Source organism: Ranitomeya variabilis, chromosome 4 (genome assembly GCF_051348905.1).
Source record: "Ranitomeya variabilis isolate aRanVar5 chromosome 4, aRanVar5.hap1, whole genome shotgun sequence".
NCBI classification, from domain to species: domain Eukaryota; kingdom Metazoa; phylum Chordata; class Amphibia; order Anura; family Dendrobatidae; genus Ranitomeya; species Ranitomeya variabilis.
In genome coordinates, this window is record NC_135235.1 from 24919168 (window position 1) to 24935620 (window position 16453).

General features: G+C 44.1%; 1 protein-coding gene across 1 annotated transcript in view; it reads right to left on the reverse strand.

Annotated features, from left to right (window-relative positions):
- Nucleotides 1-16453, reverse strand: part of LOC143769521 (solute carrier family 2, facilitated glucose transporter member 3-like) — a 117010-nt gene that overhangs the window by 81667 nt on the left and 18890 nt on the right. The gene's annotated exons all lie outside the window — the stretch shown is intronic.

Sequence of the window (16453 nt, forward strand, 5' to 3'; positions counted from 1 at the left end):
TGGGGTGCAGTATACTGTATGGACTACGGGGTGTATTATGCTGAATGGATTATGGGGGTGCACTATACTGTATGGGCTATGGGGTATACTATACTGTATGGACTATGGGGTGCAATATAATGTACAAGCTATGGGGTACAGTATACTGTATGGGCTATGGGGTGCAGTATACTGTACGGGCTATGGGGTGTATTACACTGTATGGACTATGGGGTGTATTATACTGAATGGACTATGGTGTGCAGTATACTGTACAAGCTATGGTGTGCAGTATACTGTACAAGCTATGGGGTGCAGTATACTGTACAAGCTATGGGGTGCAGTATACTGTACAGGCTATGGGGTGTAGTATAATGTACAAGCTATGGGGTGCATTATACTGCATAGGCTATGGGGTATACTATACTGTATGGAATATGGGGTGCAGTATAATGTACAAGCTATGGAGTGCAGTATACTGTATGGACTATGGGGTGCAGTATACTGTATGGGCTATGGTGTGCAGTATACTGTACAAGCTATGGGGTGCAGTATACTGTACAAGCTATGGGGTGCAGTATACTGTATAGGCTATGGGGTGTAGTATAATGTACAAGCTATGGGGTGCATTATACTGCATAGGCTATGGGGTATACTATACTGTATGGAATATGGGGTGCAGTATAATGTACAGGCTATGGAGTGCAGTATACTGTATGGACTATGGGGTGCAGTATACTGTATGGGCTATGGGGTGCAGTATACTGTACAAGCTATGAGGTGCAGTATACTGTACGGGCTATGTGGTTCATTATACTGTATGGACTATGGGGGTATAATACTGAATGGGCTATGGGGTGCATTATATGGTACAAGCTATTGGGTGCAGTATACTGTACAAACTATGGGGTGCATTATGCTGAATGGACTATGAGGTGCATTATGTTGTATGAAGGACTATGTGGGGGCTATTATAATATTTGGAGGGCTATGTGGGAGCCTTTAAACTGTATGCAAGCAATTATACAGTGTGAAGGTTTGTGTGTGGCCCATCTTTAATGTGGAGGGCTGGGTGGGGGCCATTATACAGTGTGGAGAGGTGTGGGTCCATTATACTGCATGTAGGCCAATTATATTGCACGGAGAGCTGTGTGGGGGTCACAGTCACAGGGATCATCATACTTTTCCGGAGCAGTTGAGGGGTTGGGTACAGTAGTGTCATCATACTGCGCAAGTGGTACTATGGAGGAATTCAGTGTGGGGGTCTCATACAGTGTTTGTGGCCACTTTTGTTGATACCATACTTTACGAGCGCAATGAAAGGGGAATCTAGGGCTTCAGTAGGAAAATTAGGGGGCACACAGTACCACACAGCAGGTGCTGTAATAGGGACACATACGGCAGCACGGCTCAGTATTGGGGTACCAGCAGGATAAGGAGTTTGTGCAGGTTGGGAATAGATGGAAATGGAAAGTGGGAAAATAGTTCTTGGGAGCTGGATATGGAAAAGTAGAGTAAGGAAAGTGATGCTACTCCGGTCCTGTAAATCTCAAGACTCGAGTAGGAGCTTTATCCCGGACCTCAGGTAATAGGACAACTGAGCAAAATGCGCAAAATCACCGTTCACTCCAAGCTACAAAGCGCTTTTCTCTCTCTGGAGGACCATCTGTTCTATGGATAGCCTATTCCAAATCATTAGGCGCCATGTAATACCCCATGGTCCCAGTGGAGGCACTGTGGGGAAAGAGGACACTTAGTACCAGGTTATTTCACAGGTTACAGCTGGTTGCTGAAGGTACCCTGTGGTCAGTTTAATTGGGGGGCACCTTCTTAAAAAAAATTGTTAAAAGCACAAGAGCCCTTTAAAGGGAAACATTGTTTAAACTGTATATTGCGTGTAACACCTGCAGTGAGACGTGTAAAACTGTAACATTCCAGTTTATAGAACAAGCGATCAAATGACATAAAGTTCAAGACGAAAGTAAAAAAAATTTTTGACAAAAGTGTTAAAAGAAAAGAAAAATGTGAATCACCCTCTTTTCCACCTTTAAAAATAAAGATGTGAAATATTAAAATTGATAAACCTATTTGGTATCAAAAGTCCGACTATGAAAATATAAAACTATTTAACTTATAAAGGTAAAAGCCATAAAGCATTAAAAAATCGAAACATCTTTCTCCAAAACAGCGCAATAAAAAGTGATCAAAACATGATATGTACCCCAAAATCCAACCAGCAAAAACTGTAGCTCACCGGGCGAAATGAAAACCCAGCAATAGAAAAATGAAAACATTATAAGTTTTAACTAAATATGGAGACACCATTTAATTATTTTGTTTTTTTAACAAATTTCTGATGTTTTTTCAATATTCAAATTTAAAAAAAAAAAAATCGTACACATCTTTGATATCGTCGTAATCAGACTGATTAGGAGCATTGTGCCGCCAGGTCGTATTAGTTGCACAATGTACAACATAAAAACAAAATACAAAAATAAATGATGGAATTGTCCCATTTTCACTATTTAACGCACATTTTTTCGTGTTTTTCAGCACATTATATGGTAAAATCAATGGTGTCATTCAAAGATACAATTCGTCTGGCAAAATAAACGAGACGAAAAAGAAAAAGATACGGCTCTTGGAAGAAGGGGAGTGAGAAACAACAGCACAAAAGGACAAAAAAATTTGCCACGATCGGAAGGGGTCACATGGATCCATAGGGGCCCACAATGGTTCCCAAATCGAGCGTAGAGCAAGCAAGCCCTAGGAGGCAGCGGGAGATCTGTCCGATCACAAGACTAAGCTCAGTAAGAGAAGTAGGAAGCGAGATCTGCGTAGCTGAGCCACGGATGGTAAGACCACGGATGGTAAGACCACGGATGGTAAGACCACGGATGGTAAGACCACGGCTGACAGTTGGGCAGTTTGGAGTCATTCCTGAGCATTTGGGATGTTAAGTCTGGATGTGCAGCAAAAAACCTGCAGATTCCTGCATTGAAGAAGTCATGCAAAGTTCTATCAGGTCTCATATTAATGAAGTATTCTCAGCACCATATGGCGACACACAAAGCGCCGTGGCTCCATATTACAGTTCCACCGGGTGCTCAGCATGCGGCCCCCCGCACAGGCATTGTATTTCTTGTACTGGCCCCATGCCCGTGTTGTTGGCAAGCTCCTGTTACTTGTTTTATCTCCGGAGCCGGGCAGTATCTCCATGCCAGCCTGGGATTAGTGTCAGTGCGCCGGGCCCGGCAGGTTACTATATGGATATCACCCAGAGCTGTGCGCTGGCATAAGATAATGCACACGGGGAGGAGGAATCTGCCAGAACGGGTTTTGCAGGTGCCCAGAGCTGCGCCAACTGCTGCTTATTGGGATCATTTTCTGTATTTTATGGGATCACAAAACCTGATCTATTGCGTCAGTGCAGCCATACAAGGGGCGACCCTGCTGGATTCACACTTCGGGGGCGCGCTGCCACTCGGCCTCCCTGCATGCCGGGGATCAAAGGACTCATGAATGATTGACAGCCCAGACTGGGTGGCATGGTGGAGCCGCTGACCCGAACTACGTGCTCTCCAGTGCTGCGGGCAGAGGACAGATGGGCACAGCAAAGAGAATGGCCACTGCTGATGTACTGCAGAGGTGGCCGGTAACCTAGGCAATGGGCAAAAAAAATTGGTAAAGCAAGAGATTTTTATTGCAAAGTTGCTTGCTTTTGGAATTATAAACATGTCCAGTTCTGCCCCACATTACCAGGCAGAAGTGTGAGGAGCCGGATCACACAGCGCCTTGTAAGAGGATCAATAGTCGCTTTCTCAATGCTGTGGGAGCCTTGTTGTGAGTCTCAGGTTTGGGGGTTGTGCACACCGCCGTAATTTCCATCCGAGTGCGATCCGACAAAACATCAGACCAACGTTATTCTACAGGGTCGTGCACACGTCCGATTTTATCCTTGGATCGACTCGGTCCAAAGAAAGTGTTGCATCATGTACGAGTTTGATCTGATAGTCGGCCGTGCAAGCCAATGACACTGCACTCGGATGACATCTGAGTGCAGTCTGATTTTCACAGAGCAGTTGTAAAAGAAAACATCTCCATCTTCTCCTCTGAGAGGATCAGATCAAACTATGCTCACACTCTGATCTAGAGTCATTTTTGTGCTTTCTTCACCTTCTTCCAAGACCCATAACTTCTTTAATTTTTCCATAGCTTTTTAAGGACTTATTTTTTGACCGGATTAATTGTAATTTTGGTTGACACCATTCACTTTACCAAATAATGTAATGCAAAACGGGAAAAAATTCCAAGTGAAGTAAAATTGTACAAAAAAAATGGAACATTTCACTGTTTTTTTTCTCTTCATTTTGTTTTGACAAAGTTCATTGAACAGTAAAAAAAAAAACACTTTACAATATCAATCTCCAGGTCACTATGATTATGGGAATATCATAAGTATACAAGAGGGTTTTTTATATTTTAGTGGTTAAAAAAAAAAAAAAAATTCTGGACTTTGGGGGGAAAAAAAAAGTGGTTTCTGTCTCCATTTTCTGTGACCTGTAATTTTGCTATTATTTGCTGATGGAGCTGAATACGGGATTCTTCTTTTTTGCATGCTGAGCTGTTATTTATTTATTTATTTATTTTATTCATTCTTGCTTTATTTTTAATATTAATATTTTCACACAGGAAAATAAATTACTTTTGCATTTTGCGGTTTGGTGTTTTTTAAAAGTTTTTCCCAAATTTACATAAAATGTGTATTTCCCCTCTGCTCTGCCTGTGTGAGCTCAGTTCCAGGCAGAGGTAATACATCTGCATTTTATAGGGGTTGTTTGAAATTAGAACAACATTTCTGTTTTCCTATAGAAACAGCGCCACTTTTGTCCACAGGCTGCATCTGGTACTGCAGTATTTACTGGAATGGCATGGCAATGCCGCGTCCTCCCATTCTAGATTTCATGCCTATGGTGCCGTGCCCTTTTATGTAATTAAAGATTTATTTTGCAATTTTAATTAGGCTGAGATACAATTATACACTGAATTAGGGAGAGGATCGGTTTATATTTTATATCAAGGTTTCCTAATGAAATACCCACGGTCTGAGTGCCAAGAAGGCAGAGGTATGAGCCGGAGGTGAGGGCAGATTCTTCCCTGTCCATGCACTAACGTCATGCATCTGCTCCAATCTCCTGGCACCGACACTTTGGATCACTGATTGAACACTCTCCTTCCATTAAGGACACAAAGTTTCTTGGCAGCGAAGAAGAGGGACCGAGACACTGCCCGCTGTGCACATATTGAGCCTGGCACAGACTGATGTGTGTATAATTGGTCACTGTGCATTTATTGGGACCGGCTTCACCTGAGTGATAGCAAAATATAGTGACGGTTTAAGGCCATGTTCACACTTTGCGGGTTCTCCTGCAGCGGATTTGATAAATCTGCAGGGCAAAACCGCTGCGGTTATCCCTGCAGATTTATCGCGGTTTGTTCCGCGGTTTCCGCTGCGGGTTTCCGCCTATACTATTGATGCTGCATATGCAGCAATATGCAGCATCAATAGTAATGTTAAAATAAAAAAAAAAGTTTATATACTCACCCTCTGACGTCCCGATCTCCTCGGCGCTGCACCCGGCGGTCCGGTTCCAAAGATGATGTGCGAGAAGGACCCTTCGTGACGTCACGGTCATGTGACCGCTACGTCACGGCAGGTCCTGTTCGCACAGCAACTCTGACCGGCCGGCCGCGTGCAGCGCTGAGAGGTGAGTATAACATAATTTTTTATTTTTATTCTTTTTTTTACACTAATATGGTTCCCAGGGCCTGGAGGAGAGTCTCCTCTCCTCTACCCCGGGTACCACCCGCACATTATCCGCTTACTTCCCGCAACGTGGGCACAGCCCCATGCGGGAAGTAAGCGGATCAATGCATTCCTATGGGTGCAGAATCGCAGCGATTCTGCACAAAGAAGTGACATGCTGCGGAATGTAAACTGCTGCGTTTCTGCGCGGTTTTTCCCGCAGCATGTGCACTGCAGTTTGCGGTTTCCATAGGGTTTACATGTAAATGTAAACGCAATGGAAACTGCTGCGGACCCGCAGCTGCAGAAACGCTGCGGATCCGCGGTAAAAACCGCAAAGTGTGAACATGGCCTAAGGGTTCGCTCACATCTGCGTATATAAAATCGCTGAGATTCTCAGCCAGAAATGTTGGCGAGCATCAGAGAACGTCCTGTGTGTTCTTTCTCACCAAACATCCGTCAGATATTTAATAAGCACTGTGGAGCTAATCTGCCAGCTTTTTAGGAGTTAATGTAAAAAAAAAAATGGCGTGGGGTTCCCCCTATTTGTTAATAACCAGCTAAGGGAAAGCAGAAAGCTGTGAGCTTCTCTTATTAGTCTGGGAAGTGGCGAATAAACACCGAGCCTATTAATATCAAGGCTAAGCAGACAGCTGTGGGCTGATAATAATAGGCTGGTATATTCTTGCACCTAGGAGCAGTATTATACTTGTTATATTCTTGTACATAGGAGCAGTATTATAGTAGTTACATAGTTACATAGTTACATAGTTATTAAGGTTGAAGGAAGACTGTAAGTCCATCTAGTTCAACCCATAGCCTAACCTAACATGCCCTAACATGTTGATCCAGGGGAAGGCAAAAAAAACCCATGTGGTAAGAGTAAGCTCCATCATGGGGAAAAAAATTCCCTCCCGACCCCACATACGGCAATCAGACTAGTTCCCTGGATCAGCGCCCTATCAAGGAATCTAATATACAGTGCCTACAAGTAGTATTCAACCCCCTGCAGATTTAGCAGGTTTAATAAGATACAAATAAGTTAGAGCCTTCAAACTTCAAACAAGAGCAGGATTTATTAACAGATGCATAAATCTTACAAACCAAAAAGTTTTGTTGCTCAGTTAAATTTTTATAAATTTTAAACATAAAAGTGTGGGTCAATTATTATTCAACCCCTAGGTTTAATATTTTGTGGAATAACCTTTGTTTGCAATTACTGCTAATAATCGTCTTTTATAAGACCTGATCAGGCCGGCACAGGTCTCTGGAGTTATCTTGGCCCACTCCTCCATGCAGATCTTCTCCAAGTTATCTAGGTTCTTTGGGTGTCTCATGTGGACATTAATCTTGAGCTCCTTCCACAAGTTTTCAATTGGGTTAAGGTCAGGAGACTGACTAGGCCACTGCAACACCTTGATTTTTTGCCTCTTGAACCAGGCCTTGGTTTTCTTGGCTGTGTGCTTTGGGTCGTTGTCTTGTTGGAAGATGAAATGACTACCCATCTTAAGATCCTTGATGGAGGAGCAGACGTTCTTGGCCAAAATCTCCAGGTAGGCCGTGCTATCCATCTTCCCATGGATGCGGACCAGATGGCCAGGCCCCTTGGCTGAGAAACAGCCCCACAGCATGATGCTGCCACCACCATGCTTGACTGTAGGGATGGTATTCTTGGGGTCATATGCAGTGCCATCCAGTCTCCAAACGTCACGTGTGTGGTTGGCACCAAAGATCTCGATCTTGGTCTCATCAGACCAGAGAACCTTGAACCAGTCAGTCTCAGAGTCCTCCAAGTGATCATGAGCAAACTGTAGACGAGCCTTGACATGACGCTTTGAAAGTAAAGGTACCTTACGGGCTCGTCTGGAACGGAGACCATTGCGGTGGAGTACGTTACTTATGGTATTGACTGAAACCAATGTCCCCACTGCCATGAGATCTTCCCGGAGCTCCTTCCTTGTTGTCCTTGGGTTAGCCTTGACTCTTCGGACAAGCCTGGCCTCGGCACGGGAGGAAACTTTCAAAGGCTGTCCAGGCCGTGGAAGGCTAACAGTAGTTCCATAAGCCTTCCACTTCCGGATGATGCTCCCAACAGTGGAGACAGGTAGGCCCAACTCCTTGGAAAGGGTTTTTTACCCCTTGCCAGCCTTGTGACCCTCCACGATCTTGTCTCTGATGGCCTTGGAATGCTCCTGTGTCTTTCCCATGTTGACCATGTATGAGTGCTGTTCACAAGTTTGGGGAGGGTCTTAAATAGTCAGAAAAGGCTGGAAAAAGAGATAATTAATCCAAACATGTGAAGCTCATTGTTCTTTGTGCCTGAACTACTTCTTAATACTTTAGGGGAACCAAACAGAATTCTGGTGGGTTGAGGGGTTGAATAATAAATGACCCTCTGAAAAGACTTTTCACAATTTAAAAAAAAAATAAACAAAGAAATAACATTCTTTTTTGCTGCAGTGCATTTCACACTTCCAGACTGATCTACAGTCCAAATGTCACAATGCCAAGTTAATTCCAAATGTGTAAACCTGCTAAATCTGCAGGGGGTTGAATACTACTTGTAGGCACTGTATATACCCTGTAACATTATACTTTTCCAGAAAGGTATCCAGTCCCCTCTTAAATTGAAGCAATGAGTCACTCATTACAACATCATATGGCAGAGAGTTCCATAGTCTCACTGCTCTTACAGTAAAGAATCCGTGTCTGTTATTATGCTTTAACCTTTTTTCCTCCAGACGTAGAGGATGCCCCCTTGTTCCTGTCTCAGGTCTATGATTAAAAAGATCATCAGAAAGGTCTTTGTACTGTCCCCTCATATATTTATACATTAACATAAGATCACCCCTTAGTCTTCTTTTTTCCAAACTAAACCGCCCCAAGTGTAATAACCTATCTTGGTATTGCAGACCCCCCAGTCCTCTAATAACCTTGGTCGATCTTCTCTGCACCCGCTCCAGTTCAGCTATGTCTTTCTTATACACCGGAGACCAGAACTGTGCACAGTATTCTAAGTGTGGTCGCACTATATAGTTATATTCTTGCACCTAGCAGCAGTATTATACTTGTTATATTCTTGTACATAGGAGCAGTATTATAGTAGTTATATTCTTGTACATAGGGGGCAGTATTATAGTAGTTATATTCTTGTACATAGGAGCAGTATTATAGTAGTTATATTCTTGTACATAGGGGGCAGTATTATAGTAGTTATATTCTTGTACATAGGGAGCAGTATTATAGTAGTTATATTCTTGTACATAGGAGCAGTATTACAGTAGTTATATTCTTGTACATAGGGGGCAGTAATATAGTAGTTATATTCTTGTACATAGGGGCAGTATTATAGTAGTTATATTCTTGTACATAGGGAGCAGTATTATAGTAGTTATATTCTTGTACATAGGGGCAGTATTATAGCAGTTATATTCTTGTACATAGGAGCAGTATTATAGCAGTTATATTCTTGTACATAGGAGCAGTATTATAGTAGTTATATTCTTGTACATAGGGGCAGTATTATAGTAGTTATATTCTTGTACATAGGGGCAGTATTATAGTAGTTATATTCTTGTACATAGGGAGCAGTATTATAGTAGTTATATTCTTGTACATAGGGGCAGTATTATAGTAGTTATATTCTTGTACATAGGGGGCAGTAATATAGTAGTTATATTCTTGTACATAGGGGCAGTATTATAGTAGTTATATTCTTGTACATAGGGAGCAGTATTATAGTAGTTATATTCTTGTACATAGGGGCAGTATTATAGCAGTTATATTCTTGTACATAGGAGCAGTATTATAGCAGTTATATTCTTGTACATAGGAGCAGTATTATAGTAGTTATATTCTTGTACATAGGGGCAGTATTATAGTAGTTATATTCTTGTACATAGGGGCAGTATTATAGTAGTTATATTCCTGTACATAGGGGCAGTATTATAGTAGTTATATTCTTGTACATAGGGGTAGTATTATAGTAGTTATATTCCAGTACATAGGAGCAGTATTATAGTAGTTATATTCTTGTACATAGGGGCAGTATTATAGTAGTTATATTCTTGTACATAGGAGCAGTATTATAGCAGTTATATTCTTGTATATAGGAGCAGTATTATAGTAGTTATATTCCAGTACATAGGGGCAGTATTATAGTAGTTATATTCCTGTACATAGAGGACAGTATTATAGTAGTTATATTCTTGTACATAGGAGCAGTATTATATTAGTTATATTCTTCTACATAGGGGCAGTATTATAGTAGTTATATTCTTGTATATAAGCGCAGTATTATAGTAGTTATATTCTTGTACATAGGCGCAGTATTATAGTAGTTATATTCTTGTACATGGGGCAGTATTATAGTAGTTATATTCTTGTACATAGGAGCAGTATTATAGTAGTTATATTCTTGTACATAGGGGTAGTATTATAGTAGTTATATTCTTGTATATAAGCGCAGTATTATAGTAGTTATATTCTTGTATATAAGCGCAGTATTATATTAGTTATATTCTTCTACATAGGGGCAGTATTATAGTAGTTATATTCTTGTATATAAGCGCAGTATTATAGTAGTTATATTCTTGTACATAGGGGCAGTATTATAGTAGTTATATTCTTGTACATGGGGCAGTATTATAGTAGTTATATTCTTGTACATAGGAGCAGTATTATAGTAGTTATATTCTTGTACATAGGGGTAGTGTTATAGTTGTAAGAGGGTGGTGCTGTTATGGACAGTAAGGAACACGCTATCACTTTAAGAGGCTGCACCCCCTTGTCTGGCGTGATGGAATGTTCTGCTTCTCCCCTGCAATAGTCGGTGTGATTAACTAGTCTGGCAGAGTGCAGGTGTGGAGCTGGAGCAGCCTGTGTGTGAACTGAGGCTGCGGCAGAGAGGACTTTTTGTGATGATAGCTGAAAGAGAGAAGAACTGTGTCCTGATATAGCTGCAAGAGAGCCACAAAGATACAGAGAAAGGGATTTACAGTTTCCAGGAGCATCCCTAGGATCCAGAAGTAAGGAGAAGACCCCGTTTCACAAAGCTGACAGAAAGCCGTGCGCACCACCGTATAGACTGCTGGGGCCCCCCCTGGGACTGGATCTGATTCTCCAACATCACCGTGAGTTTGTTCCTGTTTGGTGCACCTGTTAGGGTCTAGTGTAGGCTTCAATAGTCAGTACACGGGAGCCGTGTGGCCTGCTTAGTAAAGGCCAGGGAGGTTATACATAGAGTAGCATCATCACTTGTTTATTGTTTACATTTGTTTGTTAATGCATGTAGAGTAGCTGCGGAGACACCATCACGTGTTTCTCAACGCAGTGATCCAGAAAACTGCCCCAATATGCAAATGCATGTAGAGTAGCTGCGGAGACACCATCACGTGTTTCTCAACGCAAGCAATGAATAGCCAGGCCTTTCCCCGGGAAGGAACAACCACGGGAAGGGCAGCATCCAATAAAGGAAAACATCCAATAAAGGAAAACCACCTATGCCAAGCATGGTATCCATGCGAAACACTTGGGGGCAGTGTTCTGGATCACTGCGTTGAAAAACACGTGATGGTGTCTCCGCGGTGTTGGATGTTTTGGTCTCCCCAAGGTCAATCATCTGTACCTTCACAGCCTTTTTACTAGGCACTGCTCCTAATAGCCAGTTTCCTACTCCACACTGATGAGGGGCAAAAACCCTGAAACAGCTGTCTGTGGATGGATACCATGCTTGGCATAGGTGGTTTTCCTTTATTGGATGTTTTCCTTTATTGGATGCTGCCCTTCCCGTGGTTGTTCCTTCACGGGGAAAGGCCTGGCTATTCATTGCTTGCGTTGAGAAACACGTGATGGTGTCTCCGCAGCTACTCTACATGCATTTGCATATTTCCCATAAGGGATGGGGGCAGTGTTCTGGATCACTGCGTTGAGAAACACGTGATGGTGTCTCCGCGGTGTTGGATGTTTTGGTCTCCCCGAGGTCAATCATCTGTACCTTCACAGCCTTTTTACTAGGCACTGCTCCTAATAGCCAGTTTCCTACTCCACACTGATGAGGGGCAAAAACCCCGAAACAGCTGTCTGTGGATGGATACCATGCTTGGCATAGGTGGTTTTCCTTTATTGGATGTTTTCCTTTATTGGATGCTGCCCTTCCCGTGGTTGTTCCTTCCCGGGGAAAGACCTGGCTATTCATTGCTTGCGTTGAGAAACACGTGATGGTGTCTCCGCAGCTACTCTACATGCATTTGCATATTTCCCATTCTGGATCACTGCGTTGAGAAACACGTGATGGTGTCTCCGCGGTGTTGGATGTTTTGGTCTCCCCGAGGTCAATCATCTGTACCTTCACTACATTTGTTTGTTAGACGTATTTTAAGTCTGTAATAGCTGGAGCACCGTGCTATTTTACGGGAAAGATAACGTTTATAACTCTTGTAAATTGTCTTTTGCCATTGTATACCCCTGTTTGCATCTTCCTCACCCACTTCATTCCTTGCCTCCCAATAAATCTACCCTTTGTTGTTTGCACCTCTTCTTGTGTACAGTGCCACCTCTTCAAGAGAGAGATCGAGTACCTGGGCCACATAGTGTCGCAAGATGGAGTTCTACCCTCGCCAGAAAAAGTGGCTGCTATCCAGAAGTGGCCAGTCCCTCGAACAGTAAGAGAACTCCAGGCCTTCCTGGGACTCGCTGGGTACTACCGCCGGTTTGTTAAAGACTTCGCGAAGGTGGCGGGTCCTCTTAATGAGTTGTTGAGGGGGATCGCTGGAGTGCCGAAGACCCAGCGCATCCCCTGGGCACAGTGACAAGACAAGACCTTCCAGGCTATAAAGAATTCCCTTACCTCAGCCCCGATTTTGGCCTATGCAGACTTCGATTAACCATTCCTGTTGTACACAGATGGTAGCCTTCATGGACTCGGTGCAGTACTTTCTCAGATACAGGATGGACATGAGAGGGTCATCGGGTATGCTAGCAGGTCCCTGCAAGACAGCAAAAGAAACCCTCACAATTACAGCTCCTTCCGGTTAGAGCTCCTGGCCTTGGTGTGGGCCATGACAGAAAAGTTTGCAGGCTTCCTGACAGGTACCAAGGTTCAAGTTCGAACAGATAAAAATAATCCCCTGGCCCACCTTGAGAATGCTAAATTGGGGGCCTTGGAACAACGGTGGGTGGCTCGCCTAGCCAAGTTCGACTTTACCATCCGTTACCGCTCTGCTACCGAAAACGCAAATGCTGATGGGCTGTCAAGACTGTGGAGACTCCAGTGGGAGATCTTGATGAGCAACTTGAAGAGGAAGAAACCCCAGACTTTCGTAAGTTTAAGTCCCCAATGGTTGCGGCCCAGTCAAGAAGGGAGGCCTGCGCATTACCCCGGTCCCTGGGGAGAATCAATGAGGAATGGGGACACGTTCAGGATGAAGACGAAGGGCTGAGACAGATGAAATGGTGGTTAACTCAAAAGCGTAAGCCTGGCAAACAAGAGAGAGATGATCTGGACTCTGAAATGAGGAGTGTGTTACACCAGTGGGATAGACTGCTATATCGTAAGAGGCAACAGCCAAAAGATATGGAAGTAAGGTGGCAAGTGGTCATCCCAGGAAGAATGGCTCAAGAAGTAGCTAAAGAAGCCCACGAATTTGGAGCACATTTCGGCCCCACAAAGACCTACCAATGGTTACAGCGGTATGTGTATTGCCCCCGTTTGGAGTTTGTGGTGGAAGAGGTTTGCCGGCAATGTCGAGTATGTGACCTCATTAGGAGTACCGAACAGAGGGCACCCATCCAAACCATACAAACTAAGGATCCGCTAGAAGTCTTGATGATCGACTATCTCCTCGTGGGACACTCGGCCCGGGGGCTGCAATACTGTTTGGTGATGACCGATCATTTCTCTAAGTTCGCAGTAGTCACTCCGACTAGAGATCAGACTGCGGAATCGGCGGCGCGAGCCATCTATCAAGACTTCATCCGGGTGTATGGGTGCCCAAAGCGCATCCACTCCGACCAAGGCGCATGTTTCCAAGGCAAGGTGATGGAAGAATTGTATCGTATGTATGGCATTGAGTGGTCCCGGACCACCCCTTACCACCCTCAAGACAACGGAGCTTGTGAACGCTTCAACTGAACCTTACTTCAAATGCTGAGAACGTTGGAGGAGGATAAGACTATCTGCCGGAATTGGTCTGGACCTACAACAATCGGGTCCACTCCACCACTGGTTATACCAGCTATCTACTGTTGTTTGGAAGAGCTGGACGAGAGATCATTGAGCTGAATTTGGAACAGCCAGAGGAGCTGATGGAGCGAACTGTCACCTCATGGGTGAAAGAGCATCGACAATGATTGCAAACGATACGGCGGTTGGCGGATCAGCAGCTGCAAGAAAAAGAATATACGGGCCGCAAACCGACACAAGAGTTACCGCACCAACCTGAAGACCGAGTATTAGTCAGAGAGAAACACACCCAAGGGAAAACTAAGTGAGAGATGGGAAGTACAGCCATACAAAGTTATCGAGCGAGTGTATGCTAACGGCCCTGTCTACAAGGTACAGACTGAGACAGGGGCATCCGCCCCTAGAGTACTTCACAGAAATATGCTGCGGCCTTGCCGGTCTGAGGTCTGTTCTATGCCATTGTCGCCTGAAGGCGCTACTCCACTTCCTGAATCTGTCATGCCTGATGGTGAAATCGATGATGAGTGGTGGACCGTCCCTGACACAGGAGGGGGTCCTCAGCCGCACAGAGACGGTAATCCCATGGATGTACCAGTACCGCCATGTGAGGACGAGACCAGACAAGAGCTCACAATGTCTCCTGCAACAAGTGTTCCTCTGGAAGATAGTCAAGCCTTGCCTGACAGCCAAGAGCTCCGGAGATCCCAGAGGTCTAATGCAGGGGTTCCACCAGTCCGATATGTAGAACAGTGTGCTCTGTCTGTTTTTGCAACTTTATTGCCTCCTCTATAGGTGCTGTTTCCGCATTGAACGTTCCTCCATTACACTTTGACCCTGATGCTGTGATGGCCGAGGACGACCATCATTAAGAAGGGAGGCATGTAAGAGGGTGGTGCTGTTATGGACAGTAAGGAACACGCTGTCACTTTAAGAGGCTGCACCCCCTTGTCTGGCGTGATGGAATGTTCTGCTTCTCCCCTGCAATAGTCGGTGTGATGAACTAGTCTGGCAGAGTGCAGGTGTGGAGCTGGAGCAGCGTGTGTGAACTGAGGCTGCTGCAGAGAGGACTTTTTGTGCTGATAGCTGAAAGAGAGAAGAACTCTGTCCTGATATAGCTGCAAGAGAGCCACGAAGATACAGAGAAAGGGATTTACAGTTACCAGGAGCATCCCTAGGATCCAGAAGCAAGGAGAAGACCCCGTTTCACAAAGCTGACAGAAAGCCGTGCACACCACCGTATAGACTGCTGGGGGCCCCCCTGGGACTGGAGCTGATTCTCCAACATCACCGTGAGTTTGTTCCTGTTTCGTGCACCTGTTAGGGCCTAGTGTAGGCTTCAATAGTCAGTACATGGGAGCCGTGTGGCCTGCTTAGCAAAGGCCAGGGAGGTTATACGTAGAGTAGCATCACCACTTGTTTATTGTTTACATTTGTTTGTTAGACATATTTTAAGTCTGTAATAGCTGGAGCACTGTGCTATTTTACGGGAAAGATAACGTTTATAACTCTTGTAAATTGTCTTTTACCATTGTATACCCCTGTTTGCATCTTCCTCATTCACTTCGTTCCTTGCCTTCCAATAAATCTACCCTTTGTTGTTTGCACCTCATCTTGTGTACAGTAGTCCGCCGGCCATCGCTTCATAGTAGTTATATTCCTGTACATAGAAGGAGTATTAGGCCGGCGTCACACTGGAGTTTTAAACGGCCGAGTGCAATGCGATAAAAAATAGCATTGCACTCGGACCAATGTTAACATATGGGGCAGCTACCAGCAGCCGACTTTTTGTCGGCCGTTTTCTTTGGTCCGAGACAATCGCAGCATGCTTCGATTGTCTCGGACCGAGGAAAACTCTGGGCTCACTCGCACCCATATAAGCCTATGGGTGCGAGTGAGACAGCGCACACCACTCGGATATCATCCGAGTGACGTGCGTTATAAGCGGACCCCAGCAATGGAGGAGATGGAGAATTTCATTTCTCCGCCTCCTCCGCAGCTGTGCTCCGATCCTCCCTGTGTGAAAGAATCGGAGCACAGACGCATGACACTCGGCTCCTGCTCTGCTGCGAGCAGGAGCCGAGTGTCATTAGCATATCGCATCCGATGATCTCGCATCGCATGCAATACGCCAGTGTGACGCCGGCCTTATAGTATTTATATTCTTGTACATAGGATCAGTATTATAGTAGTTATATTCTTGTACATAGGGAGCAGTATTATAATAGTTATATTCTTGTACATAGGGAGCAGTATTATAGTAGTTATATTCTTGTACATAGGAGCAGTATTATAGTAGTTATATTCTTGTACATAGGAGCAGTATTATAGTAGTTATATTCTTGTACATAGGGAGCAGTATTATAGTAGTTATATTCTTGTACATAGGGGCAGTATTATAGTAGTTATATTCTTGTACATAGGGGCAGTATTATAGTAGTTATATTCTTGTACATAGGGGCAGTATTATAGTAGTTATATTCTTGTAC